At 34.0% G+C, this 25,310-nt stretch overlaps 1 pseudogene; it reads right to left on the bottom strand.

Moving 5' to 3' along the window:
- Positions 1–22,999: 22,999 nt before the first annotated feature.
- On the bottom strand, positions 23,000–23,508 carry LOC131825659 (high mobility group protein B1-like; annotated as a pseudogene).
- Positions 23,509–25,310: the final 1,802 nt, after the last annotated feature.

The following is a 25,310-nucleotide window of genomic DNA, read 5'->3' as shown; positions in this document are numbered from 1 at the left end:
TCACTTATTAAAATTATTTTTAGAGAACTTAAAGATTTATTTTATAATTTTTTAATTTTATGTTTAATAAAATAACTTAGGGTTCCTGAGTTATCTTTTTATAGTAATCAAAGTTCCTTACCCCAACAGTTTTTATACAGTTACTTTTCCAACTAATTTTCCTGTTCAAAGAGAAAATTCAAGCACAGAAATAATTCACTCATTAATTTACATGACATACAGATTTTTTTTTTTTTTTAAGTAAACCCTAAGTCCAACATAGGGCTTGAACTCAAAATTTTCAGATCAAGAGTTACACACTCTACCAACTAAGGCAGCCAGGCACCCAGTAAACTTAGATTTTTAACTTTATTTTCTTAGATGACAAACCACAAAGATGAAAAGCATCTGACTCTATATTGATCAAATACCATTTGATTTTTTATCGTCTTATTTGAGAAACAAGTATATAGACACATATAATAGGTTACCGCTCTCCTTTTTAGCTTTCCATTTTGGTAAATGTCAAAAGGAACACACCAGACCCTTTTTTACTGACTTCCACTCTGTTGCATGAGTCAGGATTTTAGTTATTCTAAGATATCTTATTCCAAGATACTTCTTGCTCCAACATATTTTTTCACTTCATTTCTAAACAATTTTGTGGTGCTTCGTCAGTGTTAACTCCATGGTCTATACTCTCTAGTATTTCAGATCTCTGTAGAATCTTTTGGGGTCTCTTTTGTACTTAAGAAGTTATAAACCCATGTGGGGATCTGAATTGTAATGAAATATTTACTGGAGCAGAGGGCCATGTGGGAATGTGCCCCATAGTCTAGGTCTAATACTTCCTGGATTGCAACCTATGTATAGGCCTATCCTGGGAGTTTTAGGTGGGGGGCAAAATTGTAAAATAGAAAACTCTAAGGCGCATCTGTGGTACTTGTTAACTTTGGGTACAGCCTTCTTTCTTTAAAACTTACATGATTTCTCCAGTATCACAAAAAAATTTGATAAAATCAATCACAAATCCTAGGGGAATAAATAGTAGACCTGATGTTCTAGACATATTTCTAGAATTTACATTAAATTAAACTAGCCTTTAGAAAATGCTGCTTAACATACAGAATAGTGTAGGGGCACCTGGGTGGCTCAGTGGGTTAAGCCGCTGCCTTCCGCTCAGGTCATGATCTCAGGGTCCCGGGATCGAGTCCCGCATCGGGCTCTCTGCTCAGCGGAGAGCCTGCTTCCTCCTCTCTCTATCTCTCTGCCTGCCTCTCTGCCTACTTGTGATTTCTCTCTGTCAAATAAATAAATAAAATCTTTAAAAAAAAAAAAAAAAAAAAAAACATACAGAATAGTGTAATAGTGTAATAGTGTAATAATTAGTAAATGGAACTATAAATAATAGCAAAATAATAATAGTAATATAATATGCATATCAGCAACATATAATAATAAATAAAAAAATAATTAGTCTCTTTGGTGGCTGCATTGAGGCAGGCAGTTGGGGACATTCTCTACCTTATATTTTAATCAATAAGACTTACTAATCAGTAAGACTAACTGCTTTCTGAGACCCACATTTCCAACACAATGGTCACTAATACTTCAAAAGTGGAAAAAGAAAAACAAAAACAAGACCTTGTTCTATTATGACAACAGATGGAGTGAATATGAGAATTAGTGCAAGAGGGGAAGTGGAGGGGCACCTGCGTGGCTCAGTCAGTCGAGTAGCTGCCTTCAGTTCAGGTCATGATCCCGGGGTCCTGGAATGGAGTCCTATATCTGGTTCCTTTCACAGTGGGGAGCCTGCTTATCATTCTGCCTGCCACTCCCCTCTGCTTGTGCTCTCTCTCTCTCTGACAAATGAATAAATAAAATCTTTATATATTAGAAAAAAAAAAAAAGAGAGAGAGAGAGAGAGAGAGAGAGAGAAAGAGAGGTGAAAGTGGAAAGGAACAGGCTTTTCAGGTAGTGAATGCCCTGCCCCTGAAACTGAGGTTGATTCCCCTATTTAGATTGGATGCTGAATGTTGTCAATCCTGGAAATATAGTTAAGAAATCTCAGTAACTCTAGCAATTTCAACTTAGGTCAAAAAACCTAAACCAATCTAACTTAAGGTGGGGGGAAAAGTACTGTCACATGAAGCTAGGGTATCATCATTTACCCAAGTTGATTCAACATCCTACCACTTATTTCCAGGGATAGGTCCATTTATCAGCCCCATAGGAATACAGAATTGGAGGAGAGATTCCTAAAGAATAGAGGCTAGTTACCAAAAGAGATAAAAATGTGCCCACCTAGGGGGCGCCTGGGGGGCTCAGTGGGTTAAGGCCTCTGCTTTCAGCTCAGGTCATGGTCCCAGGGTCCTGGGATTGAGCCCCTCATCGGGCTCTCTGCTCAGCAGGGAGCCTGCTTTCCCCTCTCTCTCTGCCTGCCTCTCTGCCTACTTGTGATCTCTGTCTGTCAGATAAATAAATAAAATCTTTAGAAAAAAAAAAATGTGCCCGTCTACCATCTAATGTTTTGACTAATACTTTGAATTTTCTAGTATGGTTAGGCAACAAAAGCCAACTTAATGACCAAAGCACTGCTGGCTCCCAAATCACATGGAATAATTTTCTGGACAAGGAAAAAGGAACACTAGGAGAAAAGAGTACAGATTGTAGGAGAGTAAGTGGTGGTACTAGTTAAGATCAAGTTACAGCACATCTTATTTGGGACTATTACAGGGTCAGTTTAAAGGGTAGCTCTTGAACTGCACATGGGTGGCCAGTGGTGTACACTAGGGAAGGAAGAGCAGAAAGTCATAAAGATGTGGCTTTTCCTTGGAAAACACCTTGACTCCAGCTTCCTGAAGTGAAAAATCTGAAAGCCATTATCAGCAGCACACCGGCTGATATGAACTGTCATTTCTCCTTTCAGAAATGTTCTAAAAAGAGTTAGGTTGATTTATTTAGCTTATTCCATGCTTGGTAGCCTTAGGGACCAGAACAAAGAATGAACTATGACGCTTGTTTCCTATTATCTCTAAATGCACCTTAATGTGACACTAAATATTAATGCTGCAATAGGAATTGTAACACAAGAGTAACAAAATTAATGTTAAAATTATTTTCTTCTGTTAAAATCACATATCATTAGTGATATGTCTACCAAATAGTACCTATTTTTTGAAATTGTTATACTTGTTCAAAAGCTTGCAAATTAGTGTAAACTCGGGACCTGCTGAATATCCTTTCACCATTATGAGTTTCCAGAAAATGTGAATAGGGTGTTTCAGCTGTTAGGTAATTTTCCAGATGCCTTTTTTTGGTACTGAGATAATTCAAATGGCTTCCTTTCAACACTTCAGGCTTGTCATGTACACTATATTAGAGTGTGTAGCATTTTTGAAAGAATTTGGCACAGACATCACATTTCCACTTCAACTCCCTAACTTTGAAGAGTACCTGCCGACATCAGTGTAAATACATCCTAATAAATTTATTTTCACCAATTCTCAAAGTTTCCTTTATTTCAAGTGTTGATATTATTTGTTATGATAAGTATATTTTAACTAGATATAATTTTTAATTCTATTTTGAGTAAATACATGTAGAGTATATTTATAGAAAACCTCAACTTTTGCGTATAATGGAGATAGCATTGATTCATATGTGATCACTTATTAAAGTGCACATTTAAAAACTGGGCTTCACTTGATATTCTGTGCCCCTAGGTAAGTAGGATGGTAGTTAAAGTTCCCCTAAACCCTGTAATTTAGACACTTAAAATTTAGAGCATTTCCTTTCAGTCTTTTTTTTTTTTTTAATTGCTTTTTGGGGCTTAGTTACTGAGTTCATATGTTACATGCAATATTATATCCTGTCTCCCCCCTTAACATTAATGTAGTATCAAAATATGTAAAGAGTAGATTAATAAGCTTTTAAATTAAAATTTAATATTTTAGATATAAAAAACTATTTTTCATTAATTTAGAATATAAATTGTTCTAAGTCCATCCACAAATATTCATTAGTTTGTGACTTTTTAAAAATCTTTTTATATGAGTACAAGTAACTTTCTGAAACTTATTTTTTTCTATAATAGTTGAGGCAGCATGTAGTCACATTTTATTACAAGAGTATGTTACTGATGACCTGTTAAAATTTCAAACAAATATAATTCATAATATCATGATAGAGGATGGCAAATGTATTTGTTAACCAGCATAAATGTAAATAGAGGAGAAATATAGTTTATAATTGACTCAGTCCACCAAAACTTTGTGATTATGTGATTCTTGGCAAATTTTATAATTTCTGAAATAAATATAATTTCAAAGTAAGTGAATTAAGAGAGAATTTGCGGTAGTTGCTATTTGCTTAATTCAAATGTAACTGAGGGATAGTTGAAAGAAACTTTGATTTGGATTTGAAAACACCTGGCTTGGAATCATAGCTATGGATAAATTTAGGGAAGTTGCTTAATCCTTCCAAGCCTCAGTTTCTTCCTCTATAAAAGGGATGATAATAACACATTCATCAGGCAATTGTGACGGATTGACACAGCTCTTGTCTAAGTACTTGGCCTGTAAAAATGATTAATACTATATCATTTTCTTCTGCGATTGAGAGCATTTGACTATTTCTGTGGCTTTTAAGCATGTGTGAGAATTTGTCTGTGGAAGAAACTAGATTATTTAGGGTTGATCAAAGAAAACTGATAGTTCAGGGGTGTTGAGACAACTGCCCGATGAATAACCCCAGATTGTCCTGTGATAAGATTTCTGATTTTTGATATTTGTTCTCGGGTGGATAAAGTGATGGGTTTTCCATGGCTGTTGGTTCTCAGGAAAGGAGCTGAGAAAACTGATGAAACTACAGTAACAAGAGAGAATGCAGCCTATTGTCTCAGTTTATTAGTAGAGATATGAGTAACTGTATGTGAAGGATCTTTCAGCTCAAGCAAAACCTGACCCATCTACCTTCCCAACTCTGTTCCCTGCTGATATTGTTTACTTTGTGTGCAAGGTAATGTGAACAACACATTTATTTAAATGAGAAAGTAGTACACAGTTTGATGAAAAGTTAAGCATCTTAGTAGAAATATAAACTGGGTGTAACTACTTATTTTCATTAGAATAGGGTAGTAGCAAATAACAGATTTTAAATATTAAATTGCCCTATTAGTGTTTTAAAGTATGGCTATGAGGAAACAATACTGCGACTCATAAATATGAGTATATTTAATTCCCATATTCTTTGCTTCACCTTATATTAAATTTGCTTTATAAAAATAACTTTATTGGGGCATCTGGATGGCTCAGTCACTAAGTGTCTACCTTTGGCTTGGGTTGTGATCCCAGGGTCCTGGGACAAGTTCCATGTCCAGCTCCCTGCTCAGCCCAAAGCCTGCTTCGCCCTCTCCCACTCCCCCTGCTGTGTTCCCTCTATTGCTGTGTCTCTCTCTGTCAAATAAATAATATCTTTTAAAAAAAAGATGACTTTATTATAGCATATGTTATATTATCAACTATTCTGGATTGATCTTAATTTAACTGAAAAACTATTTTTAGCAGCTTTATCTAGTTATTTACATTGCTTTACTTTTTTGTGTTTTTTAAAAAGTTAAGTTATTCAATGATTTTAATGGTGAAAATTATTTTGCATTTTTTCTCATGGATTAAAATTATGACTTATGTAATTTATTCATGATTATATCCTTTATTTGTTATATAGAAGCATTACCCCATACTTTCTTCTCCCTTTGTCCAAAAATTTTAGAATATCGCTTATTTTTCTAAACACTGTCTTCTAAATTAAATCAGCATCATTAAAAATACTCCAGTGACAAAATATTTTACATCAACTCTACTTCAATTAAAAATAAAGCACAAAGATTAAATATTTTTAAAAAGACTCAAGTGATGTTCTTTGGATCAATTTTATCCAGTATGTTTGAATAAACTTATAGTACTTAAGGATTCCTCACAAATACAATGAATTAATTGAGTTGGGAAGAAAAAAGAGGAGGACAATTAGTTTCAAGAAAATGTTTAGATGATAATCCTATTGAAAGACACTAAAATGAGTATTAATTGTTTCTCAAACCCTACATCTCCTACAGATAGTAAGAGGGGATGCAATAAACATCATTTGGATCACAGCGTGATTCTAATTATTTAGCAGAACTCTGTCCTGAAATCGATCTTTAAAAATAGCATTTAAAATTTTTCTTTATGCAATAGAATATTACTCAGCCATCAGAAAGGATGACTGTCCACCATTTGAATCTACATGAATGGAACTGGAGGGGATGATGCTAAGTGAAGTAAGTCAAGAAGAGAAAGACAATTATCATATGGTCTATGGTCTCACTCCTATGTGGAACATAAGGAATAGTGTGGAGAACCACAGTGGGAGGGAGGGGAAAACTGAATGGGAAGAAATCAGAGAGGGAGACAAACCATGAGAGACTCCAGGTTCTGGGAGCCAAACTGAGGATTACAGAAGGGAGGGGGATGGAAGGATGGGGTAACTAGTGATGAGAATTAAGGAGGGCATGTGTGGTGATGAGCACTGGGTGTTATATACAACTAATGAATCATTGAACACTACATTAAAAACTAATGATGTCAATAAATAAATAACTAATTGTATAAGAGGAGCATAAATAATAGATCATATAACACCTGAAAATTAAAGATTTTAACTGATTAGACCAGTTTATTTTTATATTTTGTTATGAATGTATGCATGCAAGTACTTTTGTAAAATTATGTTTAATGCTTCTTTAATCAATATATGTTCTCTAATACAGATATGTGTGTGTCATTTTCTGTGGTACTTGAAAATGGTATAAACACCACAGAAGCAGAGAATAAATAAGGCTGCTTTATTAATAATAATAAAATATTTTCTTTATCTCAACACTATTTAAAAATGCTTTATGTCACTTGTTTCTCCTGATTTGTTCAAGAAAACTTGAAGTTATTTTGCTGCTTCCTGGGGTGGATTTCCACATCTTGTGCTGTGCTGAGACATATGTGCTCATGTTTGGAATCATCTACTCTGTTAAATGGTGTCACTCTCATTATCATCGTAAGATTCATGTGATGCATTTATGGCTGAGAGTGACCCTATATCTCTCGAAGTGAGTTAACAAATATTTTAAATTCTGACTTACTTTTTTCACTAGTTTCTATATTCTCTAAATTACACAGAGTTGTCTGCTCCTTTTAGAATTTATTTACAAGCCAAAACATTTTACAGCATATATGTCCACCTCATTTTCTCATTTTTTGTGAATTTTGAGAAAAATATTGGCTATTTTTTAAGAAAAGAGAAAGTTAATGTAAAAATAATTTTAAGTAGATTTTCTTTTCTGTCTATTATTTTGATTTTATGTTTATTTTCCGTCATTTGTGAGTATCCGCAATATTTGTGAATATGCCACATGTTATCTGAATATTTGTACTATTTATCTTTCTATGGTTTTAAACACTTTCAAACTTATTGTTACATATGGATGCAAGAAAAGAAAACTTTCTATGTTATATTGAAATTAAAAAAAAAAAAACATGGTTCTCTTAGATAATAATGAAATGGATGATCCTGGGTTCACTTTCATTTGATAATAATCCAAGAAAAGGCTAAGGATAGTGGCACTCTCAATATGAGAATGCTGTTGCTGCGTGTTAAGGGAAAACCATTCTGAAACTCATTTCCTTGGTTGTCATCCTGATGAACCTCTTGTTATTTGATTGTGGAGTTAATTTTTCCCCATGTAAAATTGCAAACGGGCATTTTACTTGATTTTCTTGGGCCGTATGTCTTTGCAAGTGGGCTCTATCTTCTTAATTTGTTCATGATGGAAAAGGGCAATATGTAGATTTCACAATGAAAATAAAATCTAAACCTTATCTGTTTTCATTTTGAATCGACTTGAGGTTCATAAGCTGTGTTTTTGTGACACTCAGATAATCAAATGAAGAAAATTATGTTGTGGTAGTTGGTCGCATAGTGTGATATTCGAGGAGTTCTCTTTCCATTAGTATATCTTTATAAACTTAAAGATAGTATTGTATTCATATTTTATATCCCTAGCTTAAATTCATAAAAGGTTTTGATCAGTTTTAATATAGCTAGTATGTTTTCTGGAACCAATAATCCCCATTCAATTTTAACGTCTTGATGTCCCATGTTCAATTCTTGAAGTACGGGAGTGATGGTTAACAGTTCCTAATAAGAGACAGATACTGAGGAACAAAGCATAGAAGCTGTACAATTATTGATCAAAATGCAAACTGTGAAATTTTATTTTTTTATATTGTTTATAATTGAGCAAGAGTGTGGATTTGACTAGCTTGCAGCTCTGTAAATATTTACAGTTAAGTTTGGAGTATTGCAAACTAGTGCTAACAATTGTTTAGCAACTCCGAATTTCTCAAACTTCGTAACAGCCTTACACAGTTTGGCTTGGAGGTTTCCAGGAACAGACAGAGAGCAATGCATGTATTCCTCTGTGATCAGGGGCAGGCAGCCAGAGACTCAGATTTGCTGATTTCAATTTGGCACTAATAAATAGCCACCTGGCTGACTGCTAGTTTAGTTTTCACTATATAGAAGCAAATGCTTAAAAAGTACTTTGTATGTTACAACATTGTCTCTAGATAGTCCCCCTGATAGTTTGATCTCATCATCGAAGAGTAAGGATGAAATATAGAAAGTTAATGTGTGTATTTGGAGAAGGGAAAGATTTTCATCATAGATCTAGAAAACTTTCCATAAACATGATTACACTTACTACGGATTCATAAAGTATGCGGTAAGAATACCAAATCATAAGGTATTCTTTTGTGAAGCTCATGTTAACCTAGATCCTTCCCACTTCCTAAATGAAAACAACTTTGGAGAGATTCATATTATCCGACATTAGTTTAAAGCAAGAAAATACAGTTTATTCTCATTATTTTCAGTGGTTGTGTTCTATAAAGTCTCTGAAACATTGATTTAGCAAATATTGAACACTTGCTCCTTGTAAAAGTACAAGGGTAGATTTCTGTGGGCCTTTCGTCACAAAAATTTTTGTCAGTGGATCAATATATAATTTTGTTTATGTGTTTCTATTTGAAGACACCGTATTTAATATGTATTGTTGATTCCTTAACCTTCATTAGCATTTAACTCATGGCCAACAGTACTATAACTCGTGCCTGAATGAAGCTTATCTAACACATGTATTTTCTCCTTAAGGCACATCATGGCCTTCTTCTCAGGAACCCCAGACAGCACTTTAGCACTATGCTTGAAGCCATTTTAAAGAACAAACTCATCAACATGAAGCACAGAAATGTGGTAGCAAGGCACAAATAGACCTTGAAAAGGACACTTTTTTAGGGTACGAAAGCTAAAATAAGAAAGCAGAGTGTCGTCTTTTTCAACCTCAGTTGGGAATGTGTGCATCAGGCAACTGAATTTTTGTACTGCTCTGCATCTGTATCTGCAAATGACCCCAAAGACATTGCAAGGATCAATTTTAGGGTTACAAATAAATTTTAGTGAGTGGGCGAATTTGCAAATCATGCAATCTGTGAATACTGAGGATTGACTATACCATATGTTGCCAAGCAGAATGATTTTGAAATGTGTCTATGATGACTGCATGGAGCTTCCTTTTAATTCTGGGAAGTAATTATAAAAGTCTTAGTTGGGAGGAAATATTAGGGATCAACTAGGTTCAAACTTCTATGGCACATGGAATTTTCTGTAAACTCTTTCTGAAAATTTAACATGAATTTAAAGTTTAACATTTACCATGATTGGGACACTATAAATTTCACAAGCATTGATTATGATTCTTAGCTGTTCTAATATAACCTTTATTGGTTGATTGTATTTCTCCTCTTTTAAAGCTACAGAGCACAAGTCCTTCCTTTGTTCACATAAAAAAAAAATTGTAGAAATTCCAAGTTTGCTAATATGCTATTTTTAAGTGAAATTTCTACTTAAGATGACTGGTTAGTACTTGTTTTGTTTCCTATGCCTTCATCCAGTTGTTGAATAAATAAATAAATAAGTAAAAACTGAGTAGCAAAGTTCCAAGTAAAAATTTTAAAGCCTTGTGTCATGATTAAATATAAGTTTTGGTTCAATATTTTACAGATTAATTTACTGATACAAATGCACTTTTTATTTCTATCTTCACTTGTGTGACCCAAGTGCTTTGTTTGAAAACACACACATACAAAGGTAGGGGTGTGTGGGCCTGTGTCGGGGTAGTGTTCTTACATACATATTTGTATAGATAGATACATTTTACTCATCAGTTGTCATTCTGGGGACATTACCAATAGGAAACAAAATAAATGGCTTCCCTGATGAAATTTGGTCTTATGAAGTATTAACTTCATATGGTTGTGCAAATTTTCATGATCAGCCCATTTTGCTTTACCTTCTGAACACAAAGTAAGACACATTATGGGTTTTCTTATTGTTACAATCATATTAACATAGCTAACTTAATCAGTACTTGGTCTTGTAAAATTTAATAGACACAATCAGGGAATAAAAATGTAATCCTTTAGGGCAATCTGTTTGGATTTCTATGTCTTGTGATTGACCATTTGACATATACTCTCTTTCTGTGTCTGTTTTCTTGCTCTCTTTCTCTATCCATTTAAGACTTAAGACTTAAATTTATTTTGAATTTCTCAACAAAATTTTAGATACCTGTTTTTGAGTTAATGTCAAAAACTATTTTGTCTGTGACCCTACTATTCAATATTTTAATATCTTATCTTCTCCTAATTTATAATACTATCTATCTATCTATTTATCATCTCTCTCTCGGGGCATAAGATCAGGAGAGCAAGTTCTTCTTCTTGCTCACATAGAAATGGTCACTGGTTAATCTGGATGACTCCACATCTGTATGGCTATAAATGGTAACTACTTTTTTAAAGAGGTGTATTAAAGACAAATGATATAGGACTCATATAATTAAAAGCATGACAGTATCTTCTAGCAAAAAGTATTATTGATATTAATAGCTTGATAGAGGAAAGGAATATTAAATAACCTTAAAGCACTAATATTCTCAAAAACTTTGAACTATTTTTTTTCCTTTGAACACAATTTATTTTATGTAAAATTAAAAAAATACCTTAGTATTCTCCATCCCATTGTCTTAATCCATTAACACTCCTGTAACAAAAATACCATAGACTGGGTGGCAGAATAGAAATTTATTTCTCATAGTCCTAGATGCTGGGAATTCCAAGATCATGGCATTGACAAGGCTCAGTATCCAGTAGCTATATACCTGCTTTCTTTTTCATAGATGGCTGTCTTGCTGTAACTTCACATGGTGGAAGGGACCTCAAATCTCTCTGGGGTCTCTTTTCTGAAGGCACTAATCCGGTTGATGAGGGCTCTATTGTGCTGGTCCACTCACCTCCCAAAGGCCCCACCTGCAAATACTATTACATTAGGCATTATATCTCAACACATAAATTTTAAGAAGACAAAAAACATCTCTATAGCACCTTTCCTGTTCTAGACACAAATACCCAATTTGAAATAGTTAAGTGCCTTTAAATATTTGATTAACATCTGCAGAAACACTCAGTAGAATCAAAACTGCTGGTACTCTAATCTAGCCAAGTAAAGTTGGGGTGACTTCTTTGATTAATAAATATTTGTTAAATCAAATGTTATTTAAATGTCATTCAGCATTATGATTACATATTCTGTTGTTAGGATCATAAATTCTTTTTTCTTAGCATACTTTGCTGAATCTGTATTTATCTTAATCTAATTTCATTTATAAATATTTCTGATGAACTTCTGCCCTATTGTATATATCAATAATATCTTTCCTGGCATGCTTTTGCCTCCTTTTCCTCTGTCTCTGCTATCTGTGTTATTCTATTCTTTCCCCAGGGATACTTCCCTGGTACCTTACTCTTATGCTCCATGGTGTTTTTCAAGGTTGCCCCTCCTGCTGTGCACTGTTATATACACTTCTGTCAGTGAGTGACAGCAAAGAGGAATTCCCTAAGCTCTTGATCTTGTTAAAGTCAGTGTTACAAAGATCAGAATTAGAATCAGTTTCACTTTATTGCCCACCACAATCAGAAGCAAACACGTTGTAAAAGTATAGAGAATCATTCAAAAGAAACATAGGCTGACCAATTTTCAGATATCTTTAAAATAAATCCTGCATTTCTAGAATTGCAGGTTATTTAGAGAATGATTTGTCAGAGTACATACTTCCCATTTTTGGTCTTTGCTTTTTATTTTTTTGCAACTTTGGCTTTCTAACAATGAAATTAGTGAACATATTAAAGTTGAAAGTGTCTTTGTGAAGAATTGTTTTGCAGAATTTCTAAGAAGTACTTTTTACATGGCTTTCCTTTGAGAAATTTTGTCATAAGAAAGATGCACCTGTTACCCATAAATTTTGGTGGCTAGCAGTAAAAGGGCCAAATATTAAAGGGGGTGTTCTAATTTTTATTAAAATGATTTATTCCCAGTCTGAATTTTCCTTTATTCTCAGTGTATTTGGTACAGAATGACATGACTTCTAAAAGTTAAGAAAACCTACCCTAAATTTTTCATTATTAAGAAGTAAATAATGTTTTTGCCACTGTGATCTTTGTTACTGTTTTTTTTCCAAAAATGAGGTTTTTTTTGTTGTTGCTTGTTTGTTTGTTTGTTTGTTTTGTCCAGAGGTGTTATGACTTATGGAACTAGATGTTTTGTGGAAAAACTAGAAAATTGACTGGAAGCCTGGAAGCATTGGAAATATTAGATGGCTAAGATAGAGAATTCACCATATTTGGTGAAAGATAAAGATCAGACAGCAAAATGCAATCTATTTTTGGAAGTATAGTCTTTTGTTTCAATCTGTTAGGCTGTTAGAATTAACACGTTTTATTACTACCAGTCTGTTATAAATGTGAGTACTTAGACTAAAAAAATTGGTCTTCATGATTTTTCTGCTATGATATACATATTTTTTATATGGTATTGTGCAATAATAAAGGACTCCTAGGGAGTTCTTTGGTCTGTTATACAAATAGCTCTTACCTCACTGTTGAAAACTTTGTAAAGAAGTATAACTAAAATCCTAATTTTAAGTATTAGCCTTGGAAAGGAGATGGGAATTTATGCATTTAAAATTTTATTACTTATCTTATGGCCTTGAAATCTATGGTTTAATTCACTTGTGTATGTATGGTTCCTCATCTGTAAAATGTAGATAATCACCTAATTTGAATGTGGAAATGGTAATTATAACTTTGAAGTTGTAAAAGTAGAGGTCTATAGTAACCATACTAATAATATCTGCAGGTAGGATAAAATATTTTTTCAGTTCATAAACTTTTAGGGAAGCAGTTAAGTTACCAGTTGCCCTTCTTCCACAAAATAAGGTTGTGGTAACACGGTATCTTACATAATTAAATTATTGATTGATGACAATATGAAGAAGATAGGATTTTTTTTTAAGTTGGTCATTGTTCTTTATTCAGAAATTTGTTTTTCAAAAATTGTCCAAACTACTTAGAGTTCTGGTTGTACAAGAAGGAAGGAAGGCAAAGAGTCCTTTATTAATTAGCATACATATCATACAAATAGATTTTTCTCGTTCCAAACAGTATTTCTAGAATTATTTTCCACTAGGCTCTTGTGTCTTGCCAAAGCAGATTCAGTACTCTTCGTTCATTCAATATTCAAGAAGTATTTTATTTGTTTTAAGTGGTTGGAAAATGGAAATCAAAATAAATTAAGACCATATCCTCAAAAAGCTTATCCTCTAAATAAGCCTGAGAAAAAGAAACAAAACAATTCCAATATGTACTGCCAAGATAAGGCTAAACACATGATGCTTCTGAGGTACATATGTGGGATGCCTAAACTAGATAAGGGGTCAGAGTAAATTAAGGACATTTTCTTGGTAGACCAATATCTTATCTGGTGCTTTGGATAAGTGATCTTTAGCAGGGCTGATGTTGAGCAAATGGACAACTACTTGAAGGCTATGAACTGAGAGATGAAGTTTATCAATTGGTTGGGTCCAAGATTTGATCCATTTCATGGATCATAAGCCATTTTAATTAAAATTACCTGAATTTATTTCAAAGAATATGAAAAGGTGCTTACAGATTTTACTCAATTCTAAGATATACGTGGTCAATTTTGTCTTTTACGTCTTTTCCTGGGAGCAATTTGGAGGACCTAAAAGGATGGTTAAGACTAATGTCTGAGAAAAGTAAAAGAAATTGGTAACTTGTTATGTCTAAGTTGAAGGGGCCATTGGGCAGTTGAGTGCTCTGTTCTGAAGGTCAGAAAATATGTCAGCCCAATGTCATGCAAAACATTGTATGTCAGTGGCAAATTTATAGCCTCTGGAATAAATCTCTGGATTACCTTTATTTTCAGTTCCCTTAGTATTCAGAGACAGCAGACCTGATTTGAGACCACTGTCTCAGATTCTAATACTCTGGGGAAGCAGTTGGAAAACTTTTTAAAGGTTTTTAGTAAATATTTAAGCTTCCTGGCCGTAAAGTCTCTGTCAAAGCCACTCAACACTGCTGTTGTAGCTGGAAAGCAGCCACAGACGAATGTAAATGAATGGATGTGGCCGTGTTCCAATAAAACTTTATTTACAAAAGGAGGCAGATGGGTCTCTGGCTGTAGTTTGCCTCTTGGATCATGGCTAATAGAAATAAAACCACAATACTTCAGTACATTCGGTGGACAGAGTAGACCTTTAACTTTACTACACGCATTAATTGGGAATTTTTTCCCCCTTGGTCTCTTTTTTGTGTGTGTAATTAGTTATATCATGTGTCACAGACAAGAAGACCAAATTGTATGGCAATAACTCAGGACAAATCCACTAGACAATTAGGATAACATCATTTTATGCATTCATGATGATGAGCCAGCAGCATTGTCTATGAATGTGAAGTCCAGAGATGGCATACGTGAGTTATTTTACCAAAAAGCAGATGATTCTAATTTTTAATAAAATTTGTAGCTTTTTAAAAAATCTATACATATCTGACATTCATTGAACTGGTTTGGATTAGGTCTTATTTGTGGATGCTATTATTATTTTTCTATCTTTCTTAATGGAATTGTATGTTCTGTTTTTCTTGGCATCTGTTAGCAGCAAATTTTTAATTTTTCAACTTAAAATGGGATACCATCATGACTTTAACATTAAATTATTTTCTTCTGGGATTTTAACTGAGTAGGAGTCTAATATTAATTCTAATTGCAGCTCTAGGAAGAAATACCAGAGAGAATGCTTTCCTACTAGAATGTATAGATATATGGCCAGCAGAAGTAATTGCAAACAGTCATGGGAAAAGAAATGCTTTTAAGAATTTACTGAGACACAGATGCAAACAATGTAGCATAGCTGGAAAACTGTGAAATCGAAGCAGCCAGCCGATCAAACTTGCATGGAGCTTTAAAGAATATTCTTTGCTTAAAAACAAACTTGAGTTGACTCTAAACCCCAAAGAGTTATAAACAGAAACCGGTCTTGAAAAGAAGGCTGAAGATTATAATCAAAGGGCATATTTTGTGTGTGCCCAGTGGGGAAAGCACTTTGGAAACTACATTGGCTTTTGAGTCACACAACCTTAGATCACATTCACTGTCAGACAGAATGTCTGCAAACCTGGAGGAAAACCTCAAAAGAGTCTCGTTTTTTTTCTAGTGTATGTGAAAAAATAAATAAAGATAAGGTTGGGCATGTTTTTCTTTGAATTAGAATTAAACATGTGATTTATTCTAGTTTGGAGAAAAAAATGCAATTTCTTGAAATCTAACTTTTTGAAATGCAATTCATATACATAGATCTCAGGATGTATCTTCATAACAAATGCCAGGAACATGGTCAAGGATGGAAATGCTCTGTTTGGTTATCCTCATGCAGATTAACCATTGCAGAAGGTAACAATAATATTTATTGAATGCCAAGCTAATATGTGTACAGTGAGATACATATTCTCATCTTCACCACTACATTTCAAAGTTAGTATTGAAGCATTATCAATACTTCTAAGAACCTATTCTAATAATAAAAATATTAAAAAGATAAAATATAAAAAGGAAGTCACCCATGCTACTATTTTAATTTGTCTACTTTTTAAAATATGCGTGTTCTGCAGTGTTTCTGAAATTAGCCACCTGAAATTCCTCTTACTTCATCATGGCCATCATACATGCTTACATTAAATATCCCTTCTGCCAAATTTCCATCTGTCAATTAGTGTCCAATAATATGTTACTTAGATTTGAAAATTTAATCAAATACACTCTTTCTGCATATTTAAAGTACATATAACTAGTGCTGGCTATATATTAAAGTACTAGAATCACTCAATTTATTTTTGATAATACGTCTTCTATAAGTGAGAGAAACATAAATAAAATACTAAGAAATATGAAAGAAGGTCAAGAGAAATCCATTAATTTAACAAGTATTTTTATCCCCTACTCAAATAGTTTGTGAACTTATGGATACAGAAAGATGAATGTGGCACAGTATATCTTATTTAAGAATGTCCAGCTCTAGTGCAGAGCTTAGCAAGCTTTTCCTGAACAGGGACAAACAGTGAATATTTTTGGATTGTATTTTATAGTTTCTATGGCAACTACTCAATATTGCCACTGTTGCACAAAAGCATCTATAGACAATAAGTAAACAAATGAGTATGACTATGATAATATAAAAATTTATTACAAAAACAGAGGGCCATATATGGGCCAGTGTCCAAAATTTGTCAACCAACTACTGATCTTGTGGGTAATAGGGAAATACAAGGAAATTATTAAATTTAAATGTGGTAGTACTAGAATAGAGGGGTTCAAAGGATGTAAAGCTTAAATTTCTCTGAAGGAATGTTTTACATAGAATGTGACATTTTAAGTGCATACTAAAATAATGTGTAGAAATTAACTAGCTAGAGAACAGAGACTAGCAAGTGAAAAGTCCTGAACACAAACCCCTAAAAGACCATAAAGTTCTTAAAATCTGGCAATAGAGTATAGTATGTGTGCCTGGAGGTGAGGCTGGCAATATTGTTGGTGTTCCAATATTTATGGAATCCTGATGAATTTGGTGTTTATTGACCAGCCATCAATGATGTTAACATCAAGAGAGTAAAATGACAGTTCTGTATTAGGAAAACACTGTGGTAAGAATTGGAAATGAAGGACCTGGTGGGTGTCTCTAGTCTAGCTGGCTTTATCAAAGGAGCTAATGGAAATTCAGTATTTCTGGGAATTTGGAAGTAGGGTTGGATATTCCAGGAGATTTCAGAACAGATAAATATTTCTGTGTAGCTGTCTGAAAGGACTGAGCCTGGGAAGAATCCATGCTTCTGAGATCAGCTGGTTCAGGTACCCAAGACCCTGACACTGGTACGTGCAAATTCTGTTTGCAGATGATACCAACTCTAGAGTTTACTTCTGTTAGTTTTCAAATAATGTAATGCAATGAGAGACCCTTAGCTAATTCCTAGCCATAAGTATCCATGTGTGAATTTTTTCTGTCACTTCTTATGTATATTGTAAAGAGGTGCATTTTGTTTTGTTTTGTTTTGTTTTTTGAAAATGCAAATGTAAAAGAAGAGCATAACCACTTTACTTCCATTCAGATATGGTCTCATTTGATGGCAATACACTCATTCAATTTTCAGTTGAAGGTTGAATTACCTTATATTTTACATTTAACTTTCCATATTTGGTTCTAATTGTAAGGGTGCTTTTTGCTCAGTTGCATACTAGGCCTACTTATTTTCAGAGTCTTTTTTTTTTCTTTTTTCTTATTCTCAGAGTCTTATTGCCTGACAAGGTTTTAAATTGCACTGGAAAGTCTTGAAGGTGGATTTTTTTCATTATAGCAATGAGAAGAAAAACTATAAAGAAGTAGGGGGCAGAGAAGAGACAGATATAGAAATCAAAGGGGGGGAAAAGGACATACAAAATAAAAAAATAGACAATAATTAATTGACTTCAGGAGTTGAAAATGGAAACAAGGAATTAGAGATGATTAAAACATATTTTTTAATATGCAGAAAGTGTAAAAAAATTAAAAAATTTAAAAAAAATTTAAAATTTAAAAAAATAAAAAAAATATGCAGAAAGTGTCACATCTGTAAACATATGTCTTTTTTTTTTTTTTTTTGAAGATGCCAAGAAGAGTAGGCTTAAGCTCATGTTTCATGTTTTCCATCTCTGTACTTGTAGAAGAGAGATAAATCTGAGTGAGGTAGAGACAATGATGACTATCCAACATTTTAGAGAAAGGGTAGCAGGAAAAAGAGCAAGGAAGTTAGTATATTGAGATCAAGGGAAAAGGTCATATAAAATTGGTAAAATTTATTGTTGGGATGCCCATAGTCCCAAGTTTTCATTGCTTGTATAAATGTTTCTAGTGTGTCTGCATGATTGAATCAACTTAGATGTCAGGAACTTTTTAGGCCAGGGCTTAATCTCAGATTGTAAATCACTCTGAGAGGTTGAGAATGAGCGAGCTTAAGCTTTCTCTGCTAAGGTTTGGCATTTCTTTCAGTATATAGGGTCTCTAGAGCTTCTCTAATCTGATATTCATAATCCCTCCCTGCTGACTCAGACACCTAGAGATGGAAGTGGCTTCAAAAGATTAAAAAAGAATGATATTTAAGAATTACCTGTGAATGATGGGATCTGAGTGGAAGAGAGATTTTATCTGAATGGTGGACCTACTGAAGTTACAGCTTAAGAGAAGTCAGAAGTCCTGGGTTCTAATTTCAGGATTATAACTCCCTAAATGAGTAGCTTTGGGTAATTCTTACTTAACCTCTCTGATCTTCATATGTAAAATAAGACAGGGCCAGATAACATTGATTCTAATCACTTTATTTCATTTTTTTTCTTTTATTTTTTTCTTTTAGCTTTTATTCAAATTCCAACTAATTTACATATAGTATATTAGTCTCAGGTGTACACTTGAATTTACATACAACACCCAGTGCTCATCGCATGTGCACTCCTTAATACCCATCACCTATCTAAATACCAGTTCTTGTGCCCTGGTAATATCTCATTTTAATTTTCAAGGTATAAAATTTATTATCAGGTCAATAATATAAAAAGATACTTCATTCATTATTTCAACCCTCAAAGAGTCATACAGTGAGCTGTTGACCCTTAACAAAAGAAAAGTAACTTAGAGTTGCATTTTTCTTTATGAGAACTCCTCATCACATTGGTAAATAGATCCCAACAGGGATTTTGAAGAAAATTAAAAACACTCTTTATTTTTTTATTAGTATGTTTTACAGACACTTTAGACTTATTTATTTATTTGAGGGTGGGGGTGGGACAAAAAGAGGGGGAGAAATAGTCTTAAGCAGGATCCATGCTGAGCACTGTGCTGCACACAGAACCATTTTTAGGGCTTGGTCTCATGGCTCTAAAATCATGGTGTGAGTCGAAACCAAAAGTTGGAGGCTAGGGATGCCTGGGTGGCTCAGTCAGTTAAGCTGCTGCCTTCGGCTCAGGTCATGATCCCAAGATCCTAGGATTGAGTCCCGCATCGGGCTCCTTGCTCAACTGGGAGCTTGCTTCTTTCTCTGCCTCTGCCTGCCTCTCTGCCTACTTGTAATCTCTGTCTGTCAAATAAAATAAATAAAATCTTTAAAAAATAAAAGAAATAAAACAACCCAGCAGTCCAATATATTACCACATTAGAGTTGTAAATTTACCACCCCTCATAAAAAAGGATATGATTTGAAGATAGCACAACAATGAGTTTACGCTAACCTAAGAAAACTGAAACCTAACAGGATGTTTGATATAGTAAGTAGAATGCGTAATCCAGGAATACCAAAGCTCTGTATTTTATTATACAAGGTACAAACACTATACAATGAACAGAATAACTTTAGCCATCTCAAAAAAGGATATGATTTGAAGATAGCACAAAAATGAGTTTACGCTAACCTAAGAAAACTGAAACCTAACAGGATGTTTGATATAGTAAGTAGAATGTGTAATCCAGGAATACCAAAGCTCTGTATTTTATTATACAAGGTACAAACACTATACAATGAACAGAATAACTTTAGCCATCTCAAATCATGTTAAGGGCTAAGACTACTTCTATCTCCAATATTCTATGATTTTATTACTGACACTGAGGTGAAGTTAAATAATGTATCTCCTAATTCCAAGCACTTAGAACTCTATCTATTCTTAGCATTAAATTTGCCTTGAGAATAAAAAGACAAAAATCTTTATATATCTTAAAGTCTCCTTGTTTAGGAGACTTGACCTGTCTTTGTTTCTCCTTTCCTCTGGCAGGTATTTAAAGACTGTCATATGTATCTTAAATAGTTGGTAAGATTTTTCTTTCTAAAGGTACTAGCTAGTTCTTATTGCAATGGACACTGCAAAAATATTGAAGATTTTCTTGTGAGCTTCCTGAAACATCTTTCTTCTTCAGTTTTCTAAGATCATTCTGTTTATGCCATTCTTGGCACTCATAATCTGACCTGTGGTATAACTACCAATCAACTTGGTTTATATATCATTGTAGTCTATCGGGGATGTATATCTGTCCAGCTTTTTGTTCCTTGCACCGTTCAGCAAGATGTTTTATTCAAATAGTATTTTTTAGTTTATTTAGGTAAGGTGTCCAGCAATGGTTTGCTTATAGGCAGTATTTTAATAGAAAATTTTTATTGCACAAACTTCAGAATTAATCATGGAATAGGTTTAAGCTTCTTAAGTGTGAAATTACAAATAGCATTAGAAATAACTGTATAACTTTAAAAAATAATGAGCATATGAATTCCATGTAGCATGTTGTAGAATATAGTAATTTATTTTAGAAGATACACAAAAAACAAAAATAAACATTATGTTTGTTTTCCAAAGATTAAGTAGAATTTAGCCATCTTCTAACTATCAGAGGAGGAGCACAGAGGATTTTAAATGTATAGAAGCCTGACACATCCTTGTTTTGAGTAGAAATACTGTTTACATGTAGAATATATTAAGCTATAAAAGATTAAATTCTTGATAAGACTCTTGATTTAAATGCTACTAAAGAGAAGAGTGTAGCCATTGTGATATAATGGCAAAGAGTATGTTTTCCTTTATCTTGTAAGGGGGAAATATAAAAAAATCATTTTTCAGCCATGACTTAATTATGGGTAGTTTAGATGCAGAGCATGAAGACATTGTTTCATCTATCTTTGTTATACTCAACTTTCAGAAATGATGGTGGTTAATGAGTACTTGGGCTCCAACAACATTAATGGTATATTTCCTCTAGTAAATGTGAAGGCTTTTCCAGTTTCCTTATACTGTATTTAATTCTTCTCAAAGAGCTTTTTCCCCCCCTAATATGGCCCAATATTTATTTCTAAAATGTTTATCATTAATTAACTTTTTCAGCTGCCTGGGTTTTCATTTCCTTTAATACAAAATAGCATACGTAAAGTTTAAATATATGTGTGCGTGTGTGTTCATTTTTTTGTAATATATTCTTTACAACATGCAAGAGGTTCATGTTTATTTAAAATATATTGGGTGGTCACATGGAATATTCTATAATATTTAAAGGATTCACTTGATTTTTCACTTTCCATGATAAGAAAATATATACCATTGAAATGTTTTATATGCACTTACATAAAGTATAAAAATAATATAAAAAGCTTGTCTTTCTTCTAAAGAAGATATTCCATAGTTTTAAAAGTGAAATATCATATAATGAATTCAGTTAAAATTTATTTTTATATAACATAAATTGTAAATCATCTGATATTGACTTTATTAATAAAATCCCAGTATTCTAGCATCATTTAGATTGATGGAGCTAATTATCTGCATTGCTGCAGTACAAAGAATGGTACCACAACTCATTTTTCTGATATATAATATACATTTGTTCTGTTTTCCATTGGTATTTTACTAGCAAAATATAAAATTTTGAAGATTGAATTTATATTAAAAGTGCTTTTTAATTTTCTAAAAATTTTTAAAGATAAATCCTTGGCATAGTGATAGATATATCATAATGTTAATTTATATAAAATTTATTAATAAATGACTTTTTAAAATTCTATGAGCTGACCCACTGTGACAGGATTCCTATAATAGCACTGGGAAGAAAAGCATAACAATAAGATTCATAGAATCATGGAGAAGAAAAACCTATGGTCTGTATTTGGCCTGTAGCAAATCTAAAAACAGAGTTCAAGAAAACACAAGAAAGGACTCTGGGAAGAAGAATCTATTTTATCTTTTTTGTATGACCTGTGGCTCACTCCTGTTATGCCCAAAGAACTGTTGAAAATTCTGTATTTCTGATCTTCACCTAGACATTGAAACTTACCCAGAATCCTTATTTTGAGAAACACTAGAGTAAACAGAACCTAATCCTTTAAAATTTTATTTTATTTTATTTTTATTTTTATTAATAAAAAAAATGTATTTACTTAGAAGCATTCAAAATGTTAACAAAACAGCTGCAACTTTTTTTTGCGGACTGGGATTCGGATAGCAGAACAACAATTATTTTGCGTAAGCCGCTTCAGAGACAAGCGAAGATGGAAAAACTGCCATCCCCACACACGACTAATTTGTGCTGTGCACCAACAAGAACTTGCTTTACGTTTCCATGCCAGTGCCCCACCCCACACTGTCCCAGACAAGCTTAGTGGTGACCGAAAGCCCCCCAGGACAAGGCCTTCTAAAGACACATTCCTTAATGTGTTAACTATACAGAAAAGACACTATATGGCTTAAAACAAATCTTATGCAGCTTACATTTCTTTTCTTTGAAAGGAGTGAGTTGTGCGCAGTGGGGTTAAATGTTTTATAGACAAGAGAACAAAAACTGCCCTAGAGCCAACCTATTCATCATTCTTGTCTTATCTTCCTTCTTCAGCCTCTTGTCTTCCTCCCCTTCCTTCCTTTTTCTGCCCCCCCCTTCCCCAGCCTTGATGACTGCCTTCTATGCCACATCAGGCTTTCCTTTAGCTCGGCCTGCAGCAATATCCTATTTCCCCTTCGGCCTGGCAGCCTTCATTCCATGCGGCTGCCTGTCATCGGCACATGGTACTGCGTGTCTTTCCGGTTTCTTTGCGACATCGCCAATGGATAGGCGGGGAAGTTCCCCTTGGAATTGGGGGCGATACTCAGAAGGAAACAAGAAAAAAACAGAAGGCGGCCTCCTGGGTACAGTGGGATCCTTAAACTTCTTTCTTGTACCCCTTCAGGAGGAATATAAGTTTTCATTTCTATTCCAGAACAGGGCTTGTCTGCCTTTGTCATGTCTTCAAGTTTTCCTTTCTCTTCAGCAGACATGGTCTTCCACCCCTCAGAGCATTCCTTAGAACACTCAGAGAGGTTCACTGAAGCATCTGGGTGCTTCCTGTGCTCCTCTCAGCAAGTTTGCACAAACGGTGCATATGGTGACATTTTGCCACTTGGCTTCTTAGCATTTCCATTGCCCAAGTTTAATTATTTTCCTCAGTGAGGCACAGAGTTGCCCAGTGCATGTCCTGCTCGCACTTGCCAGGCACAGTCTCTATGGAGCTCAGTGTACTATGCAGACAGAGAACAGGAGCCAGACACAACCTCAAAACATTTTATTATTTTTTAAATTATTTATTTATTTTTAAGATTCTGTTTATTTGAGAGAGAGACAGAGTGAGCAAGAGATAGAATACAAGCAGGGAGAGTGGCATAGGGAGGGAGAAGCAGACTCCTCACTGAGCTGGGAGCCCAAGGAGGGGCAGGGTCCAGGACCCCAGGGTCATGACCTGAGCTGAAATCAGATGCCCAACTGACTGAGCCATCCAGGCATCCCCAGAACATTTTATTTTAAAGGAAAAGAAACATAACCCACAGTTTTTAGGATTTTACGAGAGCCAAGAAGTCATATCTTTCGAAGTAAGGGGTTGTAATTGCTTTTATTAAATAAAGGCTACATTTTTATCATGTAAATGTTTACTTTGAGGCTATTTCATTAAGGTAGTAAATAAAATTTGTAGTCAACTAAATGCTTTTTAAAATATATATTATTACTTTCGTTATAAATAGGCTTAATGGCAGAGTTTCTAGTATCTATGTATTCTGTGTAGTTACTTATTGCTGCATAGTAAGCTATCCCAAAATACTGACTTTCTTACGCAGTTTCTGAGGGTCAGTGGTCTGGGAGAAGGTTTATGGCTGGTTTTGGCTCAGGGACTCACACGATTACAGATGCTCTAGTCATCTCGAGGCTCAAGTGGTGCTTCCAAGCTTGTTCATATGGTTGACGAGAGGCTTCAATTGGTCATAGGCCTAAGATCCTCACTTGTGTTTGGCTGGAAGCTTCAATTTCTGATGATGTAGACTTTGCTCAGGACTGCCTACAAACGGAGCAGCTCGCTTCTCCCAGAGCTAAGAGAGGAAGAATGAATGAGTATATGTGAGATAGGAGCCATTGTCTTTATGAGTTAATATAGGAAATGACACACTTTCACCTCAGCTATGTGCTACTAGTCACACAGCACAACTCTGGTACAGTCTGGATGTTTCCATGAAGATGTGAATACTAGACAGTGGGAATCACTTGGAGACATTTTGGGGCCTGCTTAGCATGTTCTGTTTCTTTTTATGTTTACTTCTTAGAAATATAAAATCAGCTTTTATGATTTTTCATAGAGAAGGTTTAATAGTTTGATAATATATACTTCCTTTATTTTTTAAAGTCTTTTATCATCGCATTACATTTTTATATTATACTATATATACATATCTATATATGTGTCTGTGTATATATATATATATATATATATAGAGAGAGAGAGAGAGAGAGAGATGTAATTTTATGTAGCTTTATATTGTCTTACTTAAACCAGAAAATATATTTGGCAGTTAGTTTCTATGGTTGAACTATGCATTGGAAATCCATGGCACTGTTGAAAACTAAGTTGACAAGTTATAATTTACTAAAATTTTATTTCCTTATTTTTTCGCTAGCTGAAAACTTACTAACCATCATATGATACTTCCTCAGAATGAATTTGCTTCATGATTATCTAACTCCATGCAAGTTTTAACTGCATTCCAATCAGCCCCATATATACTCTCAAGCATATATATTTAGACACTTTGGCATTTCAATTATTTCTAAAACAGTACCTTACCTTGAATGCTCTTCTGTATAAATGAACTTCTTTTTGAGAGTAAGATATTGTACTAAACACTTGAGGAATACAAAGATGATCATTATAATGCCTGTCCACAAGAAACTTTTAACTTCTTAGGGAAAAATA

Source organism: Mustela lutreola, chromosome 2, assembly GCF_030435805.1.
Source record: "Mustela lutreola isolate mMusLut2 chromosome 2, mMusLut2.pri, whole genome shotgun sequence".
NCBI lineage: Eukaryota > Metazoa > Chordata > Mammalia > Carnivora > Mustelidae > Mustela > Mustela lutreola.
This window is presented reverse-complemented; position numbering and strand designations above follow the sequence as displayed.